Here is a 15,000-nt window from a genome sequence, read left to right on the forward strand (position 1 = left end):
ACCGTGCATTAAGAATTGCAGCATGTGTGTGTTATCACGGAAAACATATTGGACATTGTAAAAGGAAAATCTTCTTGGAGTGCATTAACTTTGTCACAGAGATCTTTTCCTAGCCACTCGTGAAACAAACAATCGAAAGCTTTCTCAGTAATGATGAAAAGCATCCCACTCTGTGTGAATTAGTGTTTTGGCATTTGAATACTTGCATATTTCTGCTTAATTGTACGTCTCATCTCTTTGAATCAGGTTAGTTAAAAAAGACGTAAAGGGAACTTGCCTATAAAGTTGACTATTTTGTAGGTTGTGGCCTACTTTACGTAGCTGATGGAAAGTGGAAATCTAAAGTTACACCTATTGCTATCTGGAAAGTACCTGTGAGCGTGGATGGGATTTCAAAATGCCATAAACTACCCATGCATTTGTTCCACTCTCTCCTGTCAGAGGACAAGCATTTTGCACAAGGACCCATTGTGAACTCGCGAAGGAGGGTGTCCTAATTCTCTCATGAACTTCACAACTTTTTTGAAGTTCTGTGGTATTTCAGGTGTAAGTGCTAAGTGTTTACTTTGTACACCTTCCACAGTTTCCAACCATTTCCAATTCTGGAAAAATTTCTTATCCACTAGAAAGGAAAAACCTCTTGTTCATAAACGAGGCACGGTCATTTATGATCAAGCTATTGTGTTAATTGTGAAAGTCTGGGATCTGGGATAATTGGCAATTGGTCTCGGACCTTTTCTATATTCAGTTATCTTAAAATCTTACAGGAGCTGACAAGGAGGTTACTAAGACAGCCCACGAAAATAATCGGAGGAACCAATTGGAAGCCTATACTCAGGGTAAATACATGCACAAAGCAGGTTGATGCATCCACTTGGCAAGGGGAAACATCGATTGTACATATTTTTCTGTTGCAAGCCAATAACCTAGCGTTGTTGTTGTTTTATGATCCCTGGTCGTTCGTTTGTCCCGTCAAGCTTCTTCAAATAAACGCTACTCCCAATGAGTTGGAACTCTCTAAAGTAATTTGTGGCTTATGCGGTTTCAACGTCAAGAAAACACTATGAGACTACAACTCATTGTCCTTTTACAATGTCCTAATTATGCTGCCCTCAGATCCTGATTTGCGTCGCGCTGCTGCGCGTATTAGCTTGCTGGTCAATATTCTGACCAGCAAATAAGTTGAAGTTTTTCTGTTTGGCTCTTCTGACATGTCGAATAATGAAAATTGTTGAAATCTTCTCTCATGTCCAGCACTTTATAGAGAGAAGGTCTAAACGTTTTTTCTTTTCGTGTGTGTCATTATCATTGTCTTTTTTGACTTACTTTGGTATCCCGTGCCCGAGTGTTGTTTTTTATGTGGTAATTAGAATTTTTGGTGTAAGCCCCCCGTGATGAGTCTCATGTAGCTCTTGGGGGCAAAACATGTATATAAATATGTTGTGTTAAATAAAAAAAAACATAAACAACCAACAATAATGTTTATGTGAAAAGAGCCACTTCTAAAAGCTTTCATTTTGATTATCCCTGTATACGGGTTGGTATGTTCCGCAACCGTAATTGGATTGGAGCGCCCACTTTTCTGTGTAACTGGAAAACAGCCTCGGGCGGTACAACGTGTAACCAAAAGATAACATCAGAGTCATTGCAGTTTCTCGTTTATTTCAGTAACCATAAGTCTGCTAAAATAAGAGATACAATTCGTTACCGTGTTTTGCTGATTACGCCATTGTTTTTAGACAAAATATAACCCAGCTCAGCCTTTTTTCCAATTTGGTTAAGCACCTGTGTCGGTCATGGTTTTTCAGGCACACGTGACGTCCATTCAAGCAACAAACAGCAAATTCCTTGACAGCTGTTTTGAAATGGAGCCCATCTTCATGGCATAAGGAACACTGGAGGATATAAATACATCATAGTTGGTCCAGAGGAATTTTTTTTGTTGTTAGTGCTGGGGTCACATGAGAATACTGGCAACCTATTTACAGGCTTCGACGTTCTTAAAAAATTATGTTTACTGCGTTGCATCGCTGGGTTGACTGCTATTTGTTTAAGTTGCTGGTGGTGTAAAGGCGCTGATGAGATTCCCTTGGCGTCATCTCACGCGAGATGTCGTGTCTCGCGCTAAACCCCACTACACGGATCGTTGCAAAGGGATTTCCGTTTGATGGGTGTCCCACTGTAGATTTAGGTGACGTTCTGACTTGGGTACATGCCTTTGTGTTTAACCTTGATCCGATTAGCATATGTGGATATATTGAACGGTTTCTGCATAGTAAACCATATATGTGCTGAAACTGTTCCCTTTTCTTTTTAGATCCGGAGTCACGCCTCACAGGCCTTTTAATATTGGTCCTTTGGCTGTATCGAAAGTTTAGCCATTATTGGATGATGGAATGGCCCCGAAGAGCTTATGACGGTGATGTCAAGCACTATAGTCGCATATGACATATGTCACGTTGATGGCTTAAAGGTTGCACGTGTAGACCTCCCATTTGAAGATCCTTTGAAGAAAGTGTGGCAGTGTGTTGTAAAAGTCATTGATAAATTGCATATTCGTAAAGATGAGAATGCAAAACCTTGTATAACCCAATTGACAAAGTACCCATGGATACAACACTATGGCTGCTGAACAGACTTTTGTCTGGGGTAGCAGGTTCAAACGGCTGATTTGTGCAATGCCACGGCTTCATCAGTTTTTTTTACCTCACAGGCTGGTGAAACGCGAAATGCATACACTCAGCGCTGTCATCAATCAAATAAAATTCCAGTGCTTCCAAAGGAATCAACAAAAACCAATTCGTATACTTCACAACATAGTTAAATGCAACAATACATCATTACAAAGCCATTCACTAACTCTTTAGTTGCAGTCCCAGTTTATTTATAACAGAAAAGCAACACAAGAGTATCAAAATCTAATTGAGGATGTTATAACTGCTAGTGTTTCGTAAGATTGACCTCCTTATAGTGTACAAGGTCGCCCAACCACATGTTTCTGCAAACATATGTATCGATGCTGTTAAAAGAAATACGATGTTACGTTAAATATCATTCAGGGAATCGAAACTAGAATAACTGCTCACGATGTGTAAAACGTTTTCTAATTGTGTCATTTTATTTTAAGTTTAAAGGAAAAGTCGCTTCTTACAAATAACGATTCTCGGTGCTCGGGGGCCTTTGGAGAGCTCAGAGCACCGTGATGTTTACACTGCTATTGCAACTGAAACAAGATGTTAGTTTTATGCCATAAATATTTTAAATTACAAGCTGTTAAATGGCTTGTGGTGTTTTAAAGCAATTAGTGCAGTCGCATTGAAAGGGGGCTGCTACATCTTCTGCCGGACTACATGAGTTTTTATGCTTTTCCGTAATTGAAAGCATGAGCTTTGTGCTTTCATTTACATGAAAAGGTCATCCAGCTGGTTTCCTGTTCTTTCTATTTGATGGAGGAAATTACTGACAGCTCTTGAAAGGGTTTAAAAAGGATGAGACAGTTCTCTAATCACTTTTGTACGTAGTCGATTGTTGGTGAAAGCAATCATTCCAAAAATTCGTACCGCTTTGTACTAGAAATCTTTTGGGAACATCTTATCTTGCTCATCGCAAATTTACTATGATGGCAGTTCTGATGTTTTTTTTTAGAAGTACGAAAAGCTGTTCATTACAGTGACTACATTCACACAATACGAGAATTCTGTATCATCCACTTTATTCGATAGTCTGGTTCCAAAACAATAGAAATTGAATGAAGTTACATAAATGCAAGTGTTGGCTAAGAGAAAGGTCAAGTTACTCTCAAGTGTAGTAATTTTTCAGTCAACAACTAATCAAGGTAGAGCACCTGGGGATATCTAGATATCGAATGAAGTAATTTATTTTTGCAAATGCAGGAAAACTGAGGTATAAACTATTTGAACCTATCGCCAAGTACCATGAGGAAAGCCAGTGTAATTGAAGATTTTCACTCACTCTGGTTGCCTTATTTTGGCACTTTTCCATGTCAGCTAGCGACACAAACGAGTTAAAAAGACAACAGGCAAAGGTGCGTAATACGTATATACTCGCAACAGATGTTTGACAGGCATTTAAAACTGGTATTATCATCGTGTTAACTGCTTGTGGTAAAAAAGACAAATTTATGAATTCCAAAGAGTAAATCAATAGTACTTCTTTAAATAGTTCAGTTTGCCAAGGTTTCAGCTCGTATCTTTCATAAATAGGCCACCTTTGTTAAATCATATATATACATGCCTGTTATACTTTTTGGTCAAATCTCCTTTGAGATAAGTGGGAGACAGAAGACAATAAACTTTTGAATGTTATGTTTTCAACAACAGTAACGCACATTATTTTCTTATATTCATTAGCAAAGTTGTAGTTTTCGTTATAAAGTAGTATTTCCTTATATGCTCTGGCTGGCTCATTGCTGAGGCTTGAATTTACCTAGAAATTTACTAAGGTTTTCCCTACTTTATGACTTTTCCTAAAGAACCTTCAATGTTAAAATTTTAATTACGTAATCATAACATGAAATAAATCGTCTTAAAAGTTACTTTGTACAAAGTTCCTTTGAACAAAGAAAACGAAACTGCAATGCGTCCTAAATACTTCTCATATTTTAAGTGGCTCAACAAATTACATCTCAAACGTTTATTTCTTTCGACAATTACCACAGCTGAACTGTCCGGAATAGTTCACAATTGTTACGCCTGCACACTTAAAATGTTGCCATTGCATACACTCCGCACACATGACCATCGAAGATTTCTTTTTACTGCTGCAGAGGTTGCAAAGTGAAAGAGAATCACCGGCATTGCGTTTCACTCCTGTTACTCCGCTTCGTTTTGGCTCTGAAATAAATTAAGAGAGAGATTGTAAAGCCCTGGCCAAACGAGAGGGAGAGTTGATCATAGTTGAAACTTTTGAAAGCTCATGAGAGTCGATGAGAGTGATCGAGAGGTGGCAAAATGAGAGCGAGAGTTGACGAGAGTTTGTGGAGAGTTTCACCGCGCAAATAAAGAGAGAGCCTGGGAATCACCCTGCAAAAACCCTTTCTGACGTAAACATGGCGACTAGCCAGCCGGTATATTCAGCCTAGCGTTGTCCTTGGTCCACGAATTCTACGTCATATTCTTTTCCTGTTTTTTAACTTGGCCGCTGGAAAAAAAACAGTAACCGCTGACCGCAAAACTCTCGCCCAAAGTCTCGTGACAAAACTGGCCTCTCGCCAACTCTCATGAGAAAATTGAGCGGGTTAAAATTCGATGAGAGCTGTCGAGAGTCGACGACAGTAGGCGAGAGTGGATGAGAATTCTTGGCCAAACAAGAACGAGAGTTTCAACTCTCGCTATCGTTTGGCCGGGGCTTTATGTTGATAACTTTGTGTTGCTCACATTAATGGACCTCTTCACTTGTATGTTGTGAAAGTGCAAAGAAGGCCTAAAACGAGTTGTAAAATTGAATTAAAAGATCCAAGTGTTCGCCGGTCTACCGTATCGTCAGGGATATTGAAAGTATCCCAGAAAACAATCACCAAACGATTTTGATTTCAAATACAGTCCACGTGATATTCTAAAGCGAATTTTCCCCGTCTTTTCATAAATTATGCGTACATATGCACATGCATAACATGAAATTTCAAGGAAACTGTACCCTAAGGTAACATCACATGGTCTGAATTGGGAAAACAAAACGCACAAGTTAAAAAGGTCCATTAGTAGTTATAGAGTTGGGGGTACGAGACCATTTTTGCAAAAATGTTCTCATACCAACCCAACTCCATACTACTTTCCATTTAATGGCTTTCAACTTTTGATCTCGTATTTATGATCTCATATTTTTGAAAATATATATGTTATTTAAAATGCGTGGCTTTCTTTCACAAAGCATAACATTCTCGGAAATAAAGAAAGGGGGTTTTCCCGTGATTTTCAACAAATCAAAAGCCTCACATTTTAGTAAACTTTATGAGTAAACTTTACGAGTAAACTTTATGAGTAAACTTTATCATTCAGATTGTGCTTGCGGTACTTGTATGTAGACCGGCACTGCTGTGCCGTGACGTCAGCGGCCAACTTTTTAGATTTTGTAATGTCCGTATGCATAACTTGTCACACCATTGCTGTGAATATAGCGCTTATCATCGAAGCAGGACAATGATACTTTATTAAGCTCATAGCTTCCAAGTTGATGCAAGTTGCTTCTGATCGTTTTCATGGTGTGATGCATTTGTTCGTTGTTGAACAGTACGTTTTTATAATTTTTATGAGTGATGTTCTTCTTAATAATATTTTTCTTGATTCCCTTTGCTGTCTTTCCGCCTTTGTCATTGTCTTTCATATATGAATACATTTTTGATCTCAATCCGACGAATTCGTTATCGGTATGCCTGCCACTTCATCTTTGAATTTACCGATCACTTTTTTATTTGTTGTGTTGAAATATTGTGAATCTTGTGGATAATCACTGTTGTCGAATTTGTCTTTATCATTCCAAAAGTCTTGGTACACATCACTGGTTTCAATTTCATAGGTCAAGCTGTCTGTGTCTGTGAATAATAATTTCGCTTTGCTGCCGTATTTTTGTTTGATATAATTGTAGTGGAAATCATACATTAGTGTCTTACTAAGATCTAGGATACACATACCCACATATGCCGGTCTGTTTAAGTTAGTGTTTTCTTTGATCTTATGAACAGCTACTAATTTTCATTAAAGATCTTGCTGCTAACATATGTTGGTTTAGCAGCCATTTTTAATAGTTTGTTTTCATCAGTCACTAATCTGACATCTACTCTTTTTCTAATGTTTTCCATTGTTTTACCAAAGACGCTGTTGTTCATTAGTTTGAAGAAATCTTTCTCGAAAGCATTTTTAGCATTAGTTCTTTTCTCAGTATTAAAGTCAATATATTGCTTCAACCATGCGGACTGATTGAACTCTAGTACTCGATGGACTTTAGTTATTTTCAAACCAAGATCAGTGTACAATTGTAGGTTTCTGTAATGAAGAACGTACTTTTCTTTATTGCTTAATGTAGGTATCAGTTTATTAACTAAACCAGTTGAGATATTGTATTTCTTAGCGATTTTTTTGGAATATTCTGATAGCATGTTTTCACCTACTTTAACCTTTTCCGGTGCTAGTGGGTAGTCATTATGCAAATCATGTTGTTCTTTCGGATATGTTAGGTCTACTTCTAGTATCAAACCTTTAGTGCTGTCGTCTCTGTACCTAGCTAAGTCTATATTGTCTATCTGTTTTTCTGTCATCCATTTAAAACCACCAGTTGGCTCATTGCCCAACCATACAGATTGTTAGCATCAAGATACATTATTTTCTTTGAGGGCGCCTTTTCATCATATGTTTTCATGTATTTATTATTCGACTTTCCATATCGGTTGGCTATGTAACTGATACCTCCACGCATGCCTTTTTCAATGAATTGAAACTTATCAATATCAGTCATAAGCTCTAATTTGATATCAGTCATTTTTAGCATAGCATCCCAGGAAAGCCCAGGACTGGTAAAATAATGACAGGGGTCTAGTTTGTAGTATTGCAGACAGGTCTTTCGAAAGTTTTCAAAGACATCTGCTAACAGAAGTATGTCGGATTTAAGATATAAGTCATGGTACTCACCCATATTTTTCAGATTAAAAGTGTTCCATACATTTTGAGCATGTTTGTATTGATCATCTGTTATATCCTCATCATTTAATATACTGTAAAATTCTTCTTTTGGTGGTAGCTTTTCGTTGAATTTATCAAAGCTATCCATGAAGTCGTATGGATATACTCCTTTTTGTGACGTTAAATCAAGCTCTTTACCTTTGTATTTTTTAGATGTATATATCAATGCTTCTTTTGGTAGGTTGCTCACCAGTTTATCAAGACTTGAGCTCATAAATTGAAAACTATCAATGAAGGTCAGATGATTACCAAGCATGAAAGCCATATACTTTTCCATGTTGTTTGGTATGGCGTTGATATTCATTTGACACCTTTCACCTTTCTTATTTGTGTATTTATGCTCTTTGACTATTTCACCAATTTCTTGCATTATAAAATGACTGTCATACCCACGGAGATTGTGAAATATAACTGGTATTTTCTCAGTCAATCTGAAATTTAGGTTACAATCTTGATGTGCGGATCCTCTGTACTGACCGGTCACATGGCAGTGATCTCTTACTCTTACATCAGTTTTATTGTATTCTTTCTCACATATATGGCATTTATCAGCTCTTTGAAATTCTTTTTCATGATCTTCAGTCATTCTCAATGGTTTGTTGAATTCTTTTTTTGTAACCTTCTTGCAATATTTGACTTCATCCAGCATAGCTTCCATAAATTTGTAAACAGCTTTTTCACCTTTATAAATTTGTACTGGTTTTGTGTATGTATCATCATAACAACAAACAACCTTGTATCCATAACCACAGTCTGTATGCTTTTGATAAGCCTCTGTGTATGATTTATCATCATTGGGTTGACATCCATGAATTTTTTCAGTTATGGCTTCGAAGTCTGCATATATTACAAATGGAACTGGTAGTTGTTTATGGAAATTATTGAATTTTAGTATGTTGTCATTTTAATTGCTTGTGTTCCATTCACTTGGATACAGTTTTCTTTATGATCAGTCAACACTCTTTCAGAACTAAAACATTGTAAGCAATGCATGCAGAAGTGCTTCCTTTCCTTGTGTTTTGTTTGATTGTACATAAACTTGTTGAAATCTTTGATTAATACATAGTGCTTGTTTTCATTTTCTGTTATAAGAAGCAGATTCATACAATCTTCATACTTTTCTTTTCATACATAAATGGGATATTTTTGTTTTTCTTCATAACCAAATACATTGATGTTTATTTCATTCTGCTTTTCTATTTTGTTGTACTGTTTCACAGTCACAGGGAATTGAATTCCTGAATAATCTAAATTTTCAATAAATTGCTTGTCAACTTTTTTGATTCTCTGAGGGTATTTGTCTTGAGGGCTCAAATGTCGAATATGGCACCATCTAAAACATTCATTATCCTCATTTTTCATGTTGATCAATCCCTTTGCACTGTTTCTGAGTTCATGTGGTAGTTTAATGTATAATGATCCTTTCATTGGTTCGTATTTTACCACATTAAGATAATGGTTTTCAACTGATTCAACAGTCCAACCAGATCCCTCTGAAATCCAAACTGCAATCTTATTCAGTATGTCTTGTTTTGATAAAGATAAAGCTGGTTCAATTTGTGTGTCATTTGTTATTGTTTGGGGTTGACTGTTGAAATAAGCTGTTTTGACGACTCTTTCTTCATGACCTGTTTCCTTTTCGAATGTAACCCTCAGTGTTTCAACAAACTTGAGCCCTTTCATTGATATTAATATGTTTTCAATATGGTTAGCAACAGCGTTTCTTGTATTTTGCAGTTGTATAAGTGGGTCTTTGTTGTTTTTGATATTTATCTCAAAAGACTTTGTGTAACCTTTTAATGCCTTTACTGTTTGCTCAATCTTAGTCCTTGGTAATGGAACTGGTTTTTTAGTCCTTGGTAATGGAACTGGTTTGTATCCATCCCTGAATTCTAGTGGTGGAAGAATTATGTTGTTTTCATAATCTTGAACCATTTGATTTACACTCTTTCTTGGTTTTGGGATTGGTCTAATTGGTTTGACAGTCCTTGAAGCTGGCACTGGTTTTTTATCTTGTTTCAATAGCAATTTGATCAGTTCAGATTTACTCAGTTTTTTAAGATCTTTTTTATTCATACTATAATGTGACATATTATTCATTCTATATATTAGTTATAGTAAATAATTCTTCAAGCCATTTTTAGTGCGTTTGAATTCATGCATGAAAATGACTGCTTTTAAAAAAGATATAGGACAACTATTTCAACGCATCCAAATCATGGATGACTTGAGATATAATGAATTTAATCTGTTTCCTCTTGAATAAGTTTCAGAGAGTTTTTAAAGTGTTTGTTCGTGTGTAAATGTTTATGCTTTCCTGCAAGAGTATAGTTATGACCATTGTTGCAAATTTGACAAAACCATTCTTTATGCAACATATAATCTGTTTTCCTTTGACGTCATTCCTCATCAGTGTAATATCTAGGTCTTCCTTTCGGTTTTACTAATTTTCCACAATCATCACAGTTATAAGACTTGTTCAGATTTTCCCTTTCCATATATAGATACTATACATTATTTTTTAAGTGTGTTGCGTTTTGATGCACTCTATATTTGTAACCTAAATCTTGACCATTTTTCTGATCTTTTCATTTTCATATTCTGTGACGTCATCATTCACAATGAAATCTGGTGGGCATGATTTGTTAATATTTCAGTTATATGTTCCATAGCAGTTTTTTCCGACATTTATATACTATTATTTAGATATTTTTTCTACATCTGCGTTCAATATATTTGTTACTTTCTTCCATATGTTTAATGACTTCAAATATAACATCATCATAAGAATTGCTCATAAGATACTTACATTTATTCGTTTCATACATCTTTTTCATATGAAGTTGTTTCTCAGACACATTGTATGAACCTGTCGGACTTTTGAATTCAATACATAAAGAATTGTGTTTGCTTGTTGGGTTTAACAGCATGAGATCGCATTGTCCTGACATGTAACCTTTTTTCCATGATGTTGAGCGTATTAAAGGCGATTTTTGGTTTTCACCTAAACCAGCGATCATCAAAGCTTTTTCGGGATATTTGTCTCTTATAAATTGTACAACTTTGCAATGCAAGTCATATTCACTTTCAATCATTAATTTTTTGCTTTTCATGTTGTAATATCCTTTCTTTCTGATTGATGGTAAAACTTTGTTGGTTACCCAATGTTTGAATTCTCTTGCTACAGGTTGTTTGGAAGAAAGAATGAGAGAATAAAATCCTGATTCATTGATGAATATAGATTTTGCGTAAAAGCACTTAATTATGCCATCTTCGGGGCTTTTTAAGGGGGTTTCGTTCCCCCCTGATTTTGGCTTGATTTTTAAGTCCATCAATTTTTTGTCGTCTTCGTGCACATGATCTCTGATCGCTTTTCGTGTATTTTTATAGTTCAGTATCAAAGCTATTTCTTTGCCGCGGAACCATATTTGGTCTTTTTTGTCGATGTAACAATTGATTTCAACTTTCAGTGTGTCATTTTTATAATTTGTCTTTTGAAGTTCCATTTTATATAGGTATAATAATATACGTATATATTTTATTTTTTAAATAGATTTTACACGTGCGTTTAAACATAGCCAGAAACAATTGAATATTTTTGGCTACGAATAGCAAATAAACAGTATGCACCGTAATTGAGTTGATATATTATACATATGTCTGTTTATATATTTTTAACATCTTTTAATGGTATCCAGCTAATGAAATCATCACTGTATCCCTTCCACTTCACTAGAGCTTGTTTCTTCTTATAGTCCTTCGGAATCACTTTATCAATACGAAAAACATCCTGTATTGCTTTTAATAATTCAGGTTGATAAAAACTTCCTTGAATGTCTTCACCTCTGAGATCTTTTAGTTTGTACGTTATTGGATTGGTGTATTGGATCTTATCACCTGTAAACACTTCTTCTGTCCAATTTGGTGTATAACCCTTGTCGAACACATTCCGTTTATACTTAGATATTCGAACCTTATCACCAACCTTAAATTTTGGTTTTTGTTTTGATGTTTCTGTGTCACCATATAGATTGAAGTAAACGGTTCCTTCATTGCTCTTTTTGCTGGCTTCTACAGGTGTCATTTTTATGCTTGAATGTTTTGTGTTGTTGTACTGTTTCAATATTTTTGGTAGCATGTCTAAATACTGTGTGTTACCTTGAACAGTAAACTGCTTCCACATTTTTGACTTGATTGTCCTATTCCACCTTTCAACCACCGAGGATTTCTCCTCATTTTCAGTGGAGTACATATGTATCCCATTTTTCTCTAATAAGTCTTTCAAGTGTTTGTTATAGAACTCCTTTCCCTTATCAACCCATAAATACTGTGGTTTTCTACTTTCCTTGAATGTTGTTTTAAATGCTTCAGTGACAGATTCACCTTTCTTATCCTTCAATGGTATGATCCAACCATATTTGCTGAAAACATCAATAACCATAAGAAGATACCGATAACCTTTATTCCATTTGCTAAACTGTTGCATTTCAACTAGATCACTTGCCCATATTTCATCGATATGATTCACGATTACACGCCGCCGAGTAAAGTTGCGTCTTATGTATGCATGTAATTCATCTGCTAATTTTTCTTGCCAGTTTTCTTCACTCGACGGCTTTTTCCGTTTTTTGAAACTCCTAGGCCTAGTTTCTGCTTTGTATTGATAACATTTCTTGCCAACCAATGCCCCCATTGTCTTTCATTATACGGTACGTTGTCCAAAGCTTGAACCATTTTCCTATCTGCTTTATTTTTACATTTCCTATCATCCTTGCAGACGGAATAATCAACATCGTGTTGCATTGCTATTGCATCAGTTCTTCCAGTTGGCATATCATATATTTCTAATATTTGACCAGTTTTTGGGTCATACTTCAGTTGATTTTCCAAATCATTATAAGGTCCTGTGTATTTATGACCGGGAAGTGTCCATCCGCTTTTTGGTTTTGGTAATTTACCAATAGCTTTGTGAATATCAAGAGCGCCACCGTCTAGATCTTTTCTATTTGTTGTGTATTTCTTTTTAGGTCTGATTTTAGTGGATAATTGATCGAGAGCTTCTGATCCCACTTTATGCAAAACAGGATTCAATTTTCTTAAACTGTAATCAATTGCTTTTTTCTGCAAATTTGGATCTCTCATCAATTCGGAAGTGTAATATCTTCCCATTTCGACTCCTTTTTTTGCTAAATAAGGCACACCTTTTGTTAGGAACAATTCAGTTCCAGTGTTTGCTAAATCTGACATGATCCCTTTGCCTGCCATCTCTGACAGGCTGTTTAGTTTCCCTGTTTTTTAACAAATTTGGTCTTTTTAATGCCGCATTCAGCACAAGTGCAAAAGAACATTAGTCTGCCATTTTTAGTTGTTTTGTAACCTGAAGGCTCAGTACATTCAGTCACTTTCTTTTGTTTGACACAATATGATTTCATAATATATATAAGTTAGATATTTTTGAAATAATGTTCCATGAATCTCTCATTTTTCATTGTGTCATTTATGTCGAACACTTGTAATAAATCATAATACGAATTACCCTTATTCATTTCATTTAAGAAGAAGAGACAGAAATACCCACAAGTTGTTGTTTGTATGTTTTGTATGTGATTATTTTGATGCAATAAAGTCAAATTTTTCTTTTTGGCATGATTTACAATCTCTTGGAATGGAGGCATACCGAAACTATCAAAATAATTGATGATGTTATCTTTTACATAAGTGGCTATCCAGTGACTTCCACTCATATATGCAGGTTCAAGATTGTAGATGAATAACGCCTGTTTATGGTTATGTGGAACATTTTTGTCTCTTGACAGTACATCATTGATTGGTATATTCAAATATTTGAACCATTTTATCAGATCGTGGTTGGACATAGGTATGTTTTTGTGAAATTTTGGTTTCACAATATGTCTCCTATGATTGGAATGTTTCGAAAAGGCGAGTTTTTCCCTAACAGCAGTCCTTTTCCTTTTTTGGTTGAGGTTTTTTTTTTTTACCATTACCCGTCACATATGGCGGATAACTATAAAATGGAGGGGGCATTCCAATTCTAGGTGCTCCTGTACCATTTTTAAACCAAGGTGGTTTACCTATCCTCGGTGCTCCTTTTCCAGTCATCTTTTTCACAAGATCCAAAGCCAAAGGAATTCCAATGCTAGCTAACAGAGTGCCTAAAAATCCACCTGATTGTGTTTTGGTCGGTTTTATACGAACACCTGAACCTGATTGAAGAGCATTCAATATATCCTGTTTTTGTTTCGTCGATAAAAGATGTTTATATTCTATCAGCTTATTAATTTTATCTTGGGGTATAAGGAAACCACCAGTCTGTTGACCGGATCCAATCAATTTTTTAGCTCCGGCTTCTGCTAAACCACCAAGAGCACTCAACCCAAGGGTTTTACCAATAGTTGGAAGAGCTCTCATTCCAAGTGACAATACGGTACTCAAAAGACTTCCACCAACTTGTTTCCTGATATTCGTCTTGGCGAGTTTTATATCCATTCCTTTGTTCAATTTGCGATTTTTTTGTAATCTTTTTTTTACCATTGCTGGAACATAAAGAGTGTCGTTTCCATTAAGAGAATCATTTGTTAGTCTTAGAACAATTGTTTCCCTTTTATGGTAAGCATTACTCAGATTCTTTTTTTGATTATCTGAAAGTCTTACGTTGATTTCATGAAGTTCAGTCATATAATATATGTTATATAATTCCAGTTACAAAACATATACAAATAAATAGGAGTCATTTACTTGATTTCATATTACTATTTCAGTTGTGGGCTTATACTATAACCAGTTCATTTCCAACTTTGTCAATGACGACTGTTTCTTCATATAAAACGATAGCATGTACGCTGAAAGCACTGTCTCCAGCACTATTAGCATTGAGTTTATACCTAAAAATTAACTGTTTAGGATCTCTTGTCACTTTCTCTGCCTGATATGATAGATCGAAATAGATTAGAGGATAAAGAGAGTTGTAATTCGCTAGGTTGAGTTGTGTGCCAGTGTTGTAATCATTTTTCCTCATTGCATAAGACATCAAATCGTTGAAGATTCTTACTTTGCTTTCAGAATCATATTCAGCTTCGGGATAAAAGACATCATTACCATATTCTAGACGACATGTTGTCAAATAACTACCATTTGCACGATCGGCGTTGATGTTAAATGTATCAAATTCATATGGATTTGCCGCCGAATTCCTTGTTTTAGCTCGTTGTAGGTATACAAAAATTGCTTTAACATTGTCAATACTAGAAGAAATCTGGAAGAATCCACTACCATTCCTCGGACTAGA

Source organism: Montipora foliosa, chromosome 13 (genome assembly GCF_036669935.1).
Source record: "Montipora foliosa isolate CH-2021 chromosome 13, ASM3666993v2, whole genome shotgun sequence".
NCBI lineage: Eukaryota > Metazoa > Cnidaria > Anthozoa > Scleractinia > Acroporidae > Montipora > Montipora foliosa.